The following is a 16,936-nucleotide window of genomic DNA, read 5'->3' on the forward strand; positions in this document are numbered from 1 at the left end:
AACACATAATTGATTAAATAATAACCTTAAATACTTCATTTTCAATCAACTATTTGTTTTTCGTTAAAATACTGAGTAAGATATTGAAAAGGGGAGAAGTTCTGTTTTTATTGCATATATCGACGTTTCAGCCGGATTAGAGCGGTTTTACGTGAACATCTTCCGTCGGTAATATAAACGGAAAATCAGGAACATTTTAGTTAATTCTAATGAAAAAGCACTGATTTTTATCATTTGTATTGGAAACAACATTGTCATTTGTCTTTTCTTGGATACGAAATACGAAATACGAAACCACGCTTTATGATTTGTAGTTAAAATCCTCAAATATGGTAAAATATTGACTTTTTTCACGTTTTTCCTGTAGTGTGATTTTACGTAAATATATTCGTTTTACCCAATATTTCGATACTACTTCATGTTTTCTCACGATATGTGATTTGGCCGTCATATCTCAGAATTTCGCAAATTTTGCATTTTTAAACAAGTTACTTGCATTTTGTTTTGTACTAAAAATCATCGAATTTAGCAATATTTTGATGTTTATCATCCCCTTTTCCTTTATGTGATTTAAACAAAATATAGAATTAGGCAATATTTTGATGTTTTTCCACGTTTTTGTGAATTTTCATTTTATTGGTATTAATTCATTAAATATACGATAAAAATGATGCAAACACATAATTGATTAGATGATAACCTTAAATACTTCATTTTCAATCATCAATATGTTTCTCGTTAAAATACAGAGTAAGATATTGAAAAGGGGAGAAGTTCTGTTTTTATTGCATATATCGACGTTTCAGCCGGATTAGAGCGGTTTTACGTATTCATCTTCCATCGGTAATATGAACGGAAAATCAGGAACATTTTAGTTAATTCTAATGAAAACTCATTGATTTTTATCATTTGTATTGGAAACAACATTGTCATATGTCTTTTCTTGGATCTTCTTAATACGAAACCTCGTTCTATGATTTAAAGTTAAAATCCTCAAATATGGTAAAATAGTGACTTTTTTCACGTTTTTCATGTAGTGTGATTTTACGTAAATATATTCACTTTTACCAGTATTTCGATACAACTTCATGTTTTCTCACGATATGTGATTTAGCCGTCATATATCAGAATTTCGCAAATTTTGCATTAATAAGCAAGTTTCTTGCATTTTGATTTGTACTAGAAATCATCGAATTTAGCAATATTTTGACGTTTATCATCCCCTTTTCCTTTATGTGATTTAAACCAAATATCATCGAATTAGGCAATATTTTGCCGTTTTTCCACGTTTTTGTGAATTTTTAGTTTATTGGTATTAATTCTATAAATTTACGGTAAAATTGATGCAAACACATAATTGATTAGATAATAGCCTTAAATACATCATTTTCAATCATCCATTTGTTTCTCGTTAAATACTGAGTAAGATATTGAAAAGGGGAGAAGTTCGGTTTTATTGCATATATCGACGTTTCAACCGGAATAGAGCGGTTTTACGTGTACATCTTCCATCGGTAATATAAACGGAAAATCAGGAACATTTTCGTTAATTCTAATGAAAACGCATTGATTTTTATCATTTGTATTGGAAACAACATTGTCATATGTCTTTTTTTGGATCTTCTTAATACGAAACCTCGCTCTATGATTTGAAGTTAAATCCTCAAATATGGTAAAATAGTGACTTTCTTCACGTTTTTCATGTAGTTTGATATTACGTATATATATTCAATTTACCAATATTTCGATACTATTTCATGTAGTATCACGATATGTGATTTGGCCTTCATATATCAGAATTTCGCATAATATTGCATTTTAAGCAGGTTTTCTTGCATTTTGTTTCGTACTAAAATTCATCGAATTTAGCAATATTTTGACGTTTATCATCCCCTTTCCTTTATGTGATTTAAACAAAATATCATCGAATTAGGCAATATTTTGCCGTTTTTCCACGTTTTGTGAATTTTCAGTTTATTTGTATTAATTCATTATATATATGACAAAAATGATGCAAACACATAATTGATTAAATAATAACCTTAAATACTTCATTTTCAATCATCTATTTGTTTTTCATTAAAATACTGAGTAAGATATTGAAAAGGGGAGAAGTTCTGTTTTTATTGCATATATCGATGTTTCAGCCGGATTAGAGCGGTTTTACGTGAACATCTTCCGTCGGTAATATAAACGGAAAATAAGGAACATTTTAGTTAATTCTAATGAAAAAGCATTGATTTTTATCATTTGTATTGGAAACAACATTGTCATATGTCTTTTCTTGGATCTTCTTAATACGAAACCTCGCTCTATGATTTGAAGTTAAATCCTCAAATATGGTAAAATAGTGACTTTTTTCACGTTTTTCATGTAGTGTGATTTTACGTAAATATATTCATTTTTACCCAATATTTCGATACTACTTCATGTTTTCTCACGATATGTGATTTGGCCGTCATATCTCAGAATTTCGCAAATTTTGCATTTTTAAGCAAGTTTCTTGCATTTTGTTTTGTACTAAAAATCATCGAATTTAGCAATATTTTGACGTTTATCATCCCCTTTTCCTTTATGTGATTTAAACAAAATATCATCGAATTAGGCAAGATTTTGCCGTTTTTCCACGTTTTTGTGAATTTTTAGTTTAATGGTATTAATTCTATAAATATGCGATAAAAATGATGCAAACACATAATTGATTAGATAATAACCTCAAATACATCATTTTCAATCATCCATTTGTTTCTCGTTAAAATACTGAGTAAGATATTGAAAAGGGGAGAAGTTCGGTTTTTATTGCATATATCGACGTTTCAACCGGAATAGAGCGGTTTTACGTGTACATCTTCCATCGGTAATATAAACGGAAAATCAGGAACATTTTCGTTAATTCTAATGAAAACACATTGATTTTTATCGTTTGTATTGGAAACAACATTGTCATATGTCTTTTTTTGGATCTTCTTAATACGAAACCTCGCTCTATGATTTGAAGTTAAATCCTCAAATATGGTAAAATATTGACTTTTTCACGTTTTTCATGTAGGTGTGATTTACGTATATATATTCGTTTTTACCCAATATTTCGATACTACTTCATGTTTTCTCACGATGTGTGATTTGGCTGTCATATCTCAGAATTTCGCATAATATTGCATTTTTAAACAAGTTTCTGGCATTTTGTTTTGTACTAAAAATAATCGGATTTAGCAATATTTTGACGTTTATCATCCCCTTTTCCTTTATGTGATTTTAACAAAATATCATCGAATTAGGGAATCTTTTGCCGTTTTTTCACGTTTTTGTGAATTTTCAGTTTATTGGTATTAATTCATTAAATATACGATAAAAATGATGCAAAAACTTGTTTGATTGAATAATAACCTTAAATACTTCATTTTCAATCATCTATTTGTTTATCGTTAAAATACTGAGTAAGATATTGTAAAGGGGAGAAGTTAGGGTTTTTATTGCTTATATCGACGTTTCAGCCGGAATATAGCGGTTTTACGTGTACATCTTCCATCGGTAAAATAAACGGAAAATCAGGAACAATTTAGTTAATTCTAATGAAAGCACATTGATTTTTATCATTTGTATCGGGAACAACATTGTCATATGTCTTTCCTTGGATCTAAATAATACGAAACCTCGCTTTGTGATTCGAAGTTAAAATCCTCAAATTTGGTATAGTAGAGACTTTTTCACGTTTTTCATGTTGTTTGATATTACGTATATATATTCATTTTTACCAATATTTCGATACTATTTCATGTAGTATCACGATATGTGATTTGGCCTTCAAATCTCAGAATTTCGCATAATATTGCGTTTTAAGCAAGTTTTCTTGCATTTTGTTTCGTACTAAAAATCATCGAATTTAGCAATATTTTGACGTTTATCATCCCCTTTTCCTTTATGTGATTTAAACAAAATATCATCGAATTAGGCAATATTTTGATGTTTTTCCATGTTTTTGTGAATTTTCAGTTTATTGGTATTAATTCATTAAATATACGATAAAAATGATGCAAACACATAATTGATTAGAAATTAACCTTAAATACTTCATTTTCAATCAACTATTTGTTTCTCGTTAAAATACAGAGTAAGATATTGAAAAGGGGAGAAGTTCTGTTTTTATTGCATATATCGACGTTTCAGCCGGATTAGAGCGGTTGTACGTGTACATCTTCCATCGGTAATATAAACGGAAAATCATGAACATTTTAGTGAATTCTAATGAAAACTCATTGATTTTTATCATTTGTATTGGAAACAACATTGTCAGATGTCTTTTCATGGATCTTCTTAATACGAAACCTCGCTCTATGATTTGAAGTTAAATCCTCAAAGATGGTAAAATAGTGACTTTTTTCACGTTTTTCATGTAGTTTGATATTACGTATATATATTCAATTTACCAATATTTCGATACTATTTCATGTAGTATCACGATATGTGATTTGGCCTTCATATATCAGAATTTCGCATAATATTGCATTTTAAGCAATTTTCTTGCATTTTGTTTTGTACTAAAAATCATCGAATTTAGCAATATTTTGACTTTATCATCCCCTTTTCCTTTATGTGATTTAAACAAAATATCATCGAATTAGGCAATATTTTGCCGTTTTTCCACGTTTTGTGAATTTTCAGTTTATTTGTATTAATTCATTAAATATATGACAAAAATGATGCCTAAGCATCACTCTCTTCATCCTCTGTATCCTCTCTTAAGCCTCTGCATTACTCTCTTAAGCCTCTGCATCACTCTCTTAAGCCTCTGAATCACTCTCATGAGCCTCTGCATCACTCTCTTGAGCCCCTGCATCCCTCTCTTGAGCCTCTGCATCACTCTCTTGAGCCTCTGCATCACCCTCTAAAGCCTCTGCATCCCTCTGTTGAGCCACTGCATCACTTTCTTAAGCCTCTGTATCTTTCTTTTGAGCCTCTGCATCACTTTCTTAGGCCTCTGCATACCTCTCTTGATCCTCTGCATCCCTCTCTTGAACTCCTGCATCCCTCTCTTGAGCCTTTGCATCACTCTCTTAAGCCTCTGCATCCCTCTCTTGATCCTCTGCATCACTCTCGTAAACTTCTGCATCACTCTCTTGAGCCTCTGCATCACTCTCTTGAGCCTCTGCATAACTCTCTTTAGCCTATGCATCACCCTGTTGAGCCTCTGCATCCCTCTCCTGAGTCTCTGCACCACTTTCGTCAGCCTCTGCATCACTCTCTTCAGCCTCTGCACCCCTCTCTTAAGCCTCTGCATCACTCTCTTAAGCCTCTGCATCATTCTCTTGAGCATTTGCATCCCTCTCTTAAGCCTCTACATCATTCTCTTGAGACCCTGCATCACTCTCTTAAGCCTCTGCATCACTCTCTTAACCCTCTGCATCTCTCTCTTCAGCCTCTGCATCACTCTCTTGAGCCTTTGCATCACTCACTTGAGCCTATGCATCCCTCTCTTGAGCCTCTGGATCACTCTCTTCAGCCTCTGCATCCCTCTCTTGAGCCTCTGCATCATTCTCCTAAGCCTCTGCATCACTCACTTTAGCCTCTGCATCACTCTCTTGGGTCTCTGCATCACTCTCTTGAGCCTCTAAAATCGCTCTAATCCGGCTGAAACGTCGATATATGCAATAAAAACAGAACTTCTCCCCTTTTCAATATCTTACTTATTTTAACGAGAAACAAATAGTTGATTGAAATTGAAGTATTTAAGGTTATTATTCAATCAATTAAGTGTTTGCATCATTTTTTGAATTTGAAGGCCAAATCACATATCGTGATACTACATGAAATAGTATCGAAATATTGGTAAAAATGAATAGATATACGTAATATCAAACAATATGAAAAACGTGAAAAAAGTCACTATTATACCAAATTTGAGGATTTTAACTTCGAATCATAAAGCGAGGTTTCGTATTATTTAGATCCAAGGAAAGAAAAATGAAAATGTTGTTCCCGATACAAATGATAAAAATCAAAGTGTTTTCATTAGAATTAACTAAAATGTTCCTGATTTTCAGTTTATTTTACCGATGGAAGATGTACACGTAAAACCGCTCTATTCCGGCTGAAACGTCGTTATATGCAATTAAAACCGAACTTCTCCCCTTTACAATATCTTACTCAGTATTTTAACGAGAAAAAAATAGATGATTGAAAATGAAGTATTTAAGGTTATTATCCAATCAATTAAGTGTTTGCATCATTTTTATCGTATATTTAATGAATTAATACCAATTAACTGAAAATTCACAAAAGCGTGAAAAAACGGCAAAAGATTGCCTAATTCGATGATATTTTGTTTAAATCACATAAAGGAAAAGGGGATGATAAACGTCAAAATATTGCTAAATCCGATGATTTTTAATACAAAACAAAATGCAAGAAACATGTTTAAAAATGCAATATTATGCGAAATTCTGAGATATGACGGTCAAATCACATATCGTGAGAAAACATGAAGTAATATCGAAATATTGGGTAAAAACGAATATATTTTCGTAAAATCGCACGACATGAAAAACGTGAATAAGTCAATATTTTACCATCTGCATCCCTCTCTGGAGCCTCAGCATCCCTCTCTTGAGCCTTTTGCATCACTCTCTTAAGCCTCTGCAACACTCTCTTCAGCCTCTGCATCACTCTCTTAAGCTTCTGCATCCCTCTCTTGATCATCTGCATCACTCTCGTAAGCCTCTGCATCCCTCTCTTAAGCCTCTGCATCACTCTCTTAAGCCTCTGCATCACTCTCGTAAGCCTCTGAATCACTCTCTTGAGCATCTGCATCGCCTCTTGAGCCTCTAATTCACTCACTTAAGCCTCTACAGGCTCAAGAGAGGGATGCCGGGGCTCAAGAGAGTGATACAGAGGCTCAAGAAAGGGATGCAGAGGCTTAAGAAAGTGATGCAGAGGCTCAACAGAGTGATGCAGAGGCTTTAGAGGGTGATGCAGAGGCTCAAGAGAGTGATGTAGAGGCTCAAGAGAGGGATGCAGGGGCTCAAGAGAGTGATGCAGAGGCTCATGAGAGTGATTCAGAGGCTTACGAGAGTGATACAGAGGCTTAAGAGAGTAATGCAGAGGCTTAGGAGAGGATACAGAGGATGAAGAGAGTGATGCTTAGGCTCAAGAGAGGGATTCAGAGGCTCAATAGAGGCATTCAGAGACTCAAGAGAGTTATGCAGAGGCTCAAGAGAGGGATGCAGAGGCTCAAGAGAGTGATGCAGAGACTCAAGAGAGTTATGCAGAGGCTTACGAGAGTGATGCAGAGGCTCAAGAGAGTGATGCAGGAATCAAGAGAGTGATGCAGAGGCTCGAGAGAGTGATGCAGAGGCTTCAAGAGAGAGATTCAGAGGCTTAAGAGAGTGATGCAGAGGATGAAGAAAGTGTTGCAGAGGCTCAAGAGAGGGATGCAGAGGCTCAAGAGAGTGATGCAGAGGCTCAGGAGAGTGATGCAGAGGCTCAAGAGAGGGATGTAGAGGCTCAAGAGAGTGATGCAGACACTCAAGAGAGTTATGCAGAGGCTTAGGAGAGTGATGCAGAGGCATAAGCGAGTGATGCAGAGGCTTATGAGAGGAGTGCAGAGGCTCAAGAGAGGGATGCAGAGGCTCAAGAGAGTTATGCAGAGGCTCAAGCGAGTGATCCGGAGGATCAAGAGAGGGATGCAGAGGCTTAGGAGAATGATGCAGAGGCTGAAGAGAGTGATGCAGAGGCTCAAGAGAGGGATGCAGATGCTCAAGAGAGTGATGCAGAGGCTTAGAAGAATGATGCAGAGGCTGAAGAGAGTGATGCAGAGGCTCAAGAGAGGGATGCAGAGGCTCAAGAGAGGGATGCAAAGGCTTAAGAGAGGGATGCAGAGGCTCAAGAGAGGGATTATGAGGCTCAAGTGAATGATGTAGAGGCTTAAGAGAGGGATGCAGAGGCTCAAGAGAATGATGCAGAGGCTCAAGAGAGTGATGCAGAGAATGAAGAGAGGGATGCAGAGGCTTAAGAGAGTGATGCAGAGACTCAAGACTGTGATGCAGAGGCTCAAGAGAGAGTTATTCATAGTCTCAAGAGAGTAATGCAGAGGCTCTAGAGGGTGATGCAGGGGATCAAGAGAGTGATGCAAAGGCTGAAGAGAGTGATGCAGAGGATCTGGAGAGTAATGCAGCGGCTCTTGAGAGTGATGCAGAGGCTCAAGAGAGGGATTCAGATGCTCAAGAGAGTGATGCAGACACTCAAGAGAGTTACGCAAAGGCTCAAGAGAGTGATGCAGAGGCTTACGGGAGTGATGCAGAGGATCAAGAGAGAGATGCAGAGGCTTACGAGACTGATGCAGAGGATCAAGAGAGGGATGCAGAGGCTTAAGAGAGTGATGCAAAGACTCAAGAAAATGATGCAGAGGCTTAAGAGAGGGATACCGAGGCTTAAGAAAGTGATGCAGAGGCACAACAGAGGGATGAATAGGCTTAGAGGGTGATGCAGAGGCTCAAGAGAGTGATGCAGAGGTTCAAGAGAGGGATGCAGGGGCTCACGAGAGTAATGCAGTGGCTCAAGAGAATGATGCAGAGGCTTAAGACAGTAATGCAGAGGCTCAACAGAGGGATGCAGAGGCTTTAGAGGGTGATGCCGAGGCTCAAGAGAGTGAGGCAGAGGCTCTAGAGAGGGATGCAGGGGCTCTTGAGAGTGATGCAGAGGCTCATGAGAGGGATTCAGATGCTTACGAGAGAGATGTTGAGGATCAAGAGAGGTATGCAGAGGCTTTCGAGACTGATGCAGAGGATCAAGAGAGAGATGCAGAGGCTTAAGAGCGTGATGCAAAGGCTCAAGAGAGGGATGCAGAGGCTCAAAAGAGGGATGCAGGACTTCAGGAGAGGGATGCAGAGGCTCAGGAGAGTGATGCAGAGGCTTATGAGAGTGATGTAGAGTCTCAAGAGAGTGATGCAGAGGCTCAAGAGAGTGATGCAGAGGCTCAAGAGAGGGCTCCACTGTCTTAAGAGAGTGATGCAGAGGCTCAAGAAAGTGATGCAGAGGCTTAAGAGAGGGATACCGAGGCTCAAGAGAGTGATGCAGAGGCTCAAGAGAGGGTTGTAGAGGCTCTGGAGAGTGATGCAGAGGCTCAAGAGAGTGACGCAGAGGCTAAGGAGAATGATGCGGAGGCTCAAGAGTGGGATGCAGAGGCTCAAGAGAGGGATGCAGAGGCTCAAGAGAGGGATGCAGAGGCTCAAGTGAGTGATTCCGCGGCTCAAGAGAAAGTGATGCAGAGGCTTAAGAGAGTGATGCAAAGTTCCAAGAGAGGGATGCAGAGGCTCAAGAGAGTGATGCAGAGGCTCAAGAGAGGGATGCACTGGCTTAAGAGAGTGATGCAGAGGCTCAATGAAGTGATGCAGAGGCTTAAGAGAGGGATGCCGAGGCTCAAGAGAGTGATGCAGAGGCTTAAGAGAGGGATGTAGAGGCTCAGGAGAGTGATGCAGAGGCTCAAGAGAGTGATGCAGAGGCTAAGGAGAATGATGCAGAGGCTCAGGAGTGGGATGCAGACGCTCAAGAGAGGGATGCAGAGGCTCAAGAGAGGGATGCAGAGCCTCAAAAGAGTGAATCAGAGGCTCAAGAGAGAGTTATGCAGAGGCTTAAGAGAGTGATGCAGAGGTTCACGAGAGAGATGCAGAGGCTCAAGAGAGTGATTCAGATGCTTTTAAGAGTGATGCAGAGGCTTAAGAGAGTGATGCAGAGACTTAAGAGAGGGATGCAGAGGCTCAAGAGAGGGATGCAGAGGCTCAAGAGAGGCATGCATGGCTCATGAGAGGGATGCAGAGGCTTGAGAGAGTGATGCAAAGGCTCAAAAAAGGGATGCAGAGGTTCAAGAAAGGGATGCAGGAGATCAAGAGAGGGATGCAGAGGCTTAAGAAAGTGATGCAGAGGCTCAAAAGAGGGATGCAGAGGCTTACAAGGGTAATGCAGAGGCTCAAGAGTGATGCTGAGGCTCAAAAGAGTGATTCGGAGGCTTACGAGAGTGATTCAGACGCTTACGAGAGTGATGCAGAGGCTTAGAAGAGTGATGCAGAGGCTTAAGAGAGGGATACAGAGGCTCAAGGGAGGGATGCAAAGGCTCAAGTGAGTGATGCAGAGGCTCTAGAGTGTGATGCAGAGGCACAAGAGAGTTATGCAGAGGCCCAAGAGAGTGATGCAGAGGCTAAAGTGAGTGATGAAGAGGCTCAGGCGAGTGATGCAGAGGCTTAGGAGAATGATGCAGAGGCTCAAGAGAGGGATGCAGAGACTGAAGAGAGTGATGCAGAGGATTAGGAGAGGGATGCAGAGGCTCAATAGAATGATGCAGAAGCTCTAGAGAGTGATGCAGAGGATGAAGAGAGGGACGCAGAGCTCAAAAGAGTGATGCAGAGGCACAAGAGAGTGATGCAGAGGCTCAAGAGATTGATGCAGAGGCTCAAGAGAGTGATGCAGAGGATCAAGAGAGTGATGCTGAGGCTCAAGAGAGTGATGCAGAGGATCAAGAAAGGGAAGCAGAGGCTTAAGAGAGTGATGCATAGGCTGAAGAGAGAGATGCAGAGGCTGTTGAGAGTGATGCAGAGGCTCGAGCGAGTGATGCAGAGGCTCAAGAGAGAGATTCAGAGGCTCAGGAGAAGGATTCAGAGGCTTAAGAGAGTGATGCAGAGGCTGAAGATAGTGTTGCAGAGACTCAAGAGAGGGATGCAGACGCTCAAGAAAGTGATACAGACACTCAAGAGAGTTATGCAGAGGCTCAAGAGAGTGATGCAGAGGCTCAAGAGAGTGATGCAGAGGATCAAGAGAGTTATGCACAGGATCAAGAGAGTGATGCAGAGGATAAAGAAAGGGAAGCAGAGGCTTAAGAGAGTGATGCAGAGGCTGAAGAGAGAGATGCAGAGGCTCTGGAGAGTGATGCAGAGGCTTAAGAAAGTGATGCAGAGGCTGAAGAAAGTGAAGCAGAGGTTCAAGAGAGTGATGCAGAGAGCTCGAGTGAGTGATGCAGAGGCTCAAGAGAGGCATGCAGAGGCTCAAGAGAGGGATAAAGAGACTTAAGAAAGTGGTGCAGAGGCTCAAAAGAGGGATGCAGAGGCTCAAGAGAGGGATCCAGGGGCTCAAGAGAGTAATGCAGAGGCTCAAGAAAGTGATGCAGAGGCTCTAGAGAGGGATGCAGGACTACAGGAGAGGGATGCAGAGGCTCAAGAGAGTGATGCAGAGGCTTACGAGAGTGATGCAGAGACTTAAAAGAGTGCTGCAGAGGCTTAAGAGAGGGGTGCAGAGGCTGAATAGAGTGATGCAGAGGCAGAAGAGAGTATTGCAGAGGCTCAAGAGAGATATGCAGAGGCTCAAGAGAGTTATGCAGAGGCTCAAGCGAATGATGCAGAGGATCAAGAGAGGGATTCAGAGGCTAAAGAGAGTGATGCAGACGGTGAAGAGAGTGAGGCAGAGGCATAGGAGAGTGATGCAGAGGCTCAAAAGAGTGTTGCAGAGCCTTAGGAGAGGGATGCAGAGGCTCAAGAGAGTGATGCAGAGGTTCAAGAGAGGGAAGTAGAGGCTCAAGAGAGTGATGCAGAGGCTAAAGAGAGGGATGCAGAGGCTCAAGAGAGTGATTCAGAGGCTTACGTGAGTGATGCAGAGTCTCAAGAGAGTGATGCAGAGGCTCAAGAGAGTGATGCAGAGGCTCAAGAGAGGGATGCACTGGCTTAAGAGAGTGATGCAGAGGCTCAAGAAATTGATGCAGAGGCTTAAGAGAGGGATGCCGAGGCTCAAGAGAGTGATGCAGAGGTTCAAGAGAGGGATGTAGAGGCTCTCGAGAGTGATGCAGAGGCTCAAGAGAGTGATGCAGAGGCTAAGGAGAATGATGCAGAGGCTCAAGAGTGGGATGCATAGGCTCAAGAGAGGGATGCAGAGGCTCAATAGAGGGATGCAGAGGCTCAAGTGAGTGATTCGGAGGCTTACGAGAGTGATGCAGAGGCTTTAGAGAGTGATGCAGAGACTTAAGAGAGGGATGCAGAGGCTCAAGAGAGGGATGCAGAGGCTCAAGAGAGGGATGCAGGGGCTCATTAGAGGGATGCAGAGGCCTGAGAGAGTGATGCAAAGGCTCAATAGAGGGATGCAGAGGCTCAAGAGAGGGATGCAGGAGATCAAGTGAGGGATGCAGAGGCTCAAGAGAGGGACGCAGAGGCTGAAAAAAGCGATGCAGAGGCTCAAAAGAGGGACGCAAAGGCTTAAAAGGGTGATCAAGAGGCTCAAGAAAGGGAAGCAGAGGATCAAGAAAGGGAAGCAGAGGCTTAAGAGAGTGATGCAGAGGCTGAAGAGAGAGATGCAGAGGCTCTAGAGAGTGATGCAGAGGCTCAAGCGAGTGATGCAGAGGCTCGAGAGAGGGATTCAAAGGCTCTAGCGAGTAATGCAGAGGCTCAAGAGAGGGATTCAAAGGCTCAGGAGAGGGATTCAGAGGCTTAAGAGAGTGATGCAGAGGCTGAAGATAGTGATGCAGAGACTCAAGAGAGTGATGCAGTGGTTCAAGAGAGTGATGCACAGGATCAAGAGAGCGATGCAGAGGATCAAGAAAGGGATCTTATCTTGAGGTTAACTTGAGATGATTTCGGGGCTCTAGTGTCCCCGCGGCCCGGACCTTGACCAGGCCTCCACCCCCAGGAAGCAGCCCGTGACAGCTGACTAACACCCATGTACTTATTTTACTGCTAGGTAACAGGGGCATAGGGTGAAAGAAACTCTTCCCATTGTTTCTCGTCGGCGCCTGGGATCGAACCCAGGACCACAGGATCACAAATCCAGCGTGCTACCCGCTCGGATGACCGGCTCCCGGGAAGAAGAGGCTTAAGCGAGTGATGCAGAGGCAAAAGAGAGAGATGCAGAGGCTCTAGAGAGTGATGAAGAGGCTTAAGAGAGTGATGCAGAGGCTCAAGAGAGTGATGCAGAGGTTCAAGAGAGTAATGCAAAGGCTCGAGTGAGTGATGCAGAGGCTCAAGATAGGGATTCAGAGGCTCAGGAGAGGGATTCAGAGGCTTAAGAGAGTGATGCAAATGCTTAAGAGAGGGATGCAGAGGCTCAAGAGAGTGATTAGACACTCAAGAGAGTTTTGCAGAGGCTCAAGAGAGAGATGCAGAGGCTCAGGAGAGTGATGCAGAGGCTCAAGAGAGTTATGCAGAGGCTCAAGCGAATGATGCAGAGGATCAAGAGAGGGATTCAGAGGCTAAAGAGAGTGATGCAGACGCTGAAGAGAGTGAGGCAGAGGCTTAAGAGAGTGATGCAGAGGCTCAAAAGAGTGTTGCAGAGCCTTAGGAGAGGGATGCAGAGGCTCAAGAGAGTGATGCAGAGGTTCAAGAGAGGGAAGTAGAGGCTCAAGAGAGTGATGCAGAGGCTAAAGAAAGGGATGCAAAGGCTCAAGAGAGTGATTCAGAGGCTTACGAGAGTGATGCAGAGTCTCAAGAGAGTGATGCAGAGGCTAAAGAGAGTGATGCAGAGGCTCAAGAGAGGGATGCACTGGCTTAAGAGAGTGATGCAGAGGCTCAAGAAATTGATGCAGAGGCTTAAGAGAGGGATGCCGAGGCTCAAGAGAGTGATGCAGAGGCTCAAGAGAGGGATGTAGAGGCTCAGGAGAGTGATGCAGAGGCTCAAGAGAGTGATGCAGAGGCTTTCGAGAGTGATGCAGAGACTTAAAAGAGTGCTGCAGAGGCTTAAGAGAGGGGTGCAGAGGCTGAATAGAGTGATGCAGAGGCAGAAGAGAGTATTGCAGAGGCTCAAGAGAGAGATGCAGAGGCTCAGGAGAGTGATGCAGAGGCTCAAGAGAGTTAGACAGAGGCTCAAGCGAATGGTGCAGAGGATCAAGAGAGGGAAACCTGTGTCTATTATAACAAATTAAGATAACATAGTCTAATATCAAGTGAACAAATTACACACGAAATAAGTCCGTCGTGTGTGTGTAAACAAGAGCCACTTGGAGGTAGGCCCACCCCAGTACCCTCTTGTGTGTGTATTCTTTCAAATAGTGTAACGTACTCAGGTAACTAGTGCCCAGACACAGAAACTAGACGCCTCTACTGTATGATAACTAGTGGGAAAATGCAAGTAATGTAATCTAACAAGTGAACAAAACAAATTAAGAGTGCGACACGTGGTAGCAACAGTGGCCGTCCATACAGCCTCTTCCAGGCCTATCTCAAGTTGGTAAACACCCACGGTCAACACCCACGGCCAGCTCCCACGGCCAGCACCCGCGGTCAACTCCCCCACCGGTCAACACCCCACCTTGTAAGACCATCACCACTGAACAGAAGTGTTCAAAAAATGGCTTTGATAAAAACGTGCATAGAATGCAACATGAAGGTAGATTACCAACAGAGCTTTCAATGCCAACTCTGTTCAGCAGCCATACACAAAAAATGTGCCAACATGACTAACAATTCAAGGAGAAATGGTCCCAGTGACCACTCTGTGTACTGGCTCTGCAAAAAGGATGATGTAACTTTTTTGATATTGATGGAAATCCTGGATAAAACTCCCGCCGAAAACAGAGAATTACTAATTAATGCCTGCATAGCAATTTCTAATGTCTTCAAACAAACTGTACATGACACCAAGGTACAACCAGCTGTAGCACAGAGCTCTGTGGCAGCGGCGCCTGAGCAGGGCGCGGAGTCGGGGATGCCTGAGCAGGGCACGGAGTCGGGGATGCCTGAGCAGGGCGCGGAGTCGGGGATGCCTGAGCAGGGCACGGAGTCGGGGATGCCTGAGCAGGGCGCGGAGTCGGGGATGCCTGAGCAGGGCACGGAGTCGGGGATGCCTGAGCAGGGCGCGGAGTCGGGGATGCCTGAGCAGGGCACGGAGTCGGGGATGCCTGAGCAGGGCGCGGAGTCGGGGATGCCTGAGCAGGGCACGGAGTCGGGGACCCCTGAGCAGTGCGCGGTGTCGCAGGCACCGGAGCAGAGCGCGGTGTCACAGGCACCGGAGCAGAGCACAGTGTCGGGGGCGCCGCAGCAGAGTGCGGTCCCTGGCAGAGGGAAACAAACAAAACAAGGCCCCAAAATCTGTTGGTATTACAGATGGGCTACCTGTAAGCATGGGGAATCGGGAAGAATAAATGGAACATGTACACACAATCACCCTAGAAAGTGCAGAAACCTCCTCAATACAGGTAAATGTACCAAAAGCTGTGAATTCTTTCACCCAGAAATTTGCAAGAACTCTTTGGACAGGAAAGAGTGCTTCAATGCTGAATGCCCAGCTTTTCATATAAGAGGTACCAGGCGAATAAAACCGACAGACTACCACTATGAAAACAGCCACTACTCCATCAACCGGGATAATTTTTTAGCAAGAGGAGGAGGAGAAGAATGGCTAAAAATGACCAGACTCTACCACCAACTCGGTCAAATGCTAGAGAGGACGCAAACACAGTGGCCTCCTTACCAGAGCCTCAGATATTAACACCAATTAAAGCATCCAGCACTTCCACTAACACGATAACATCATTTATATTTGCCAACATCCAGGGTATAAAAACACGCAAATCCAACAAAGTTCATTTTATAGATGGTCTCCTTCATGAGGCAAATGCAGTGTTTGCAGCCCTAACGGAAACTCACACAAAGGACTACCTTGATGGTGAAATATGGATCCCAGAATACAATCTCTTCAGATGTGATAGGAAACACCGGCTTCAGGGTGGGGTCAGCCTCCCCACCCTTTATTATTTAAGTTTATTAAATAAGTAATCAAATTAGTGTGTTTTAATAAATTATTATTTTATTAAATTATTAAATAATTATATTAATAAAACAAATTAAATTAAATTTAATAATTAAATATTTTTTATTTAATTTACAAATATGACAGATTTTTTAAATATATATATATATATATATATATATATATATATATATATATATATATATATATATATATATATATATATATATATATATATATATACATGCGAACAAGCCTTAATGGTCCCCAGGACTATATGCAACTGAAAACTCACATGCCAGAAGTGACTCGAACCCATACTGCCAGGAGCAATGCAACTGGTATGTACAGGACGCCTTAATCCGCTTGTGTCAATTTTAAAGGAATATATTAGCGAATATTTATTTATGTAAATTGATATAAATATATATATACATATATATATATATATATATATATATATATATATATATATATATATATATATATATATATATATATATAAAGAGAATGTCTATGTAATAAGGCCACATGCTGGAGGCTGCAGCCATCCACAGATTTATTTTAAAATTTATTCATTAATATATTATTAAGGCTTATTATTACTAAATCATGTATTTGTAGAGGGAATGGTCTGGGGTAGGGAACGGGCATAGGTTGGTCAGTGTTGACTTTAGCTAAAGGATTTAGGAATAATTATTAATTATTCTTATCACTCCCCCCCCCTACCAATTTAATTAAAGTTAATTGTAAAATAATGCTTGAGATGGCTGAAGACTTTTTCGTACTTAGAAAAAACCTAAATTAAACACATAAAGAAGTTTATTGGTCCTGATTTAAGTTAAAGGAAAAGGGGCAAAGGTGGTGGGGGGGGGGGGAGGATACGGGATTTAGAGGTGGAATGAAGAGAGGGAACAGGGGGAGTGGTGCAGGTGAAACAGGGAGCAAGAGGGGGGAACAGGGGGTGCTGTACAGGTGAAACAGAGAGGAAGAGGGGGGAACAGGGGGAGTGGTGCAGATGAAACAGGGATGAAGAGGGAGAAACAGAGGGGAGTGGTGCAGGTGAAACAGGGATGAAGAGGGAGGAACAGTGGGAGTGGTGCAGGTGAAACAGGGATGGGGATGGGGGAACAGGGGGAGTGGTGCAGGTGAAACAGGGATGGGGATGGGGGAACAGGGGGAGTGGTGCAGGTGAAACAGGGATGGGGATCGGGGAACAGGGGGA

Source organism: Procambarus clarkii, chromosome 48, assembly GCF_040958095.1.
Source record: "Procambarus clarkii isolate CNS0578487 chromosome 48, FALCON_Pclarkii_2.0, whole genome shotgun sequence".
Taxonomy (NCBI): domain Eukaryota; kingdom Metazoa; phylum Arthropoda; class Malacostraca; order Decapoda; family Cambaridae; genus Procambarus; species Procambarus clarkii.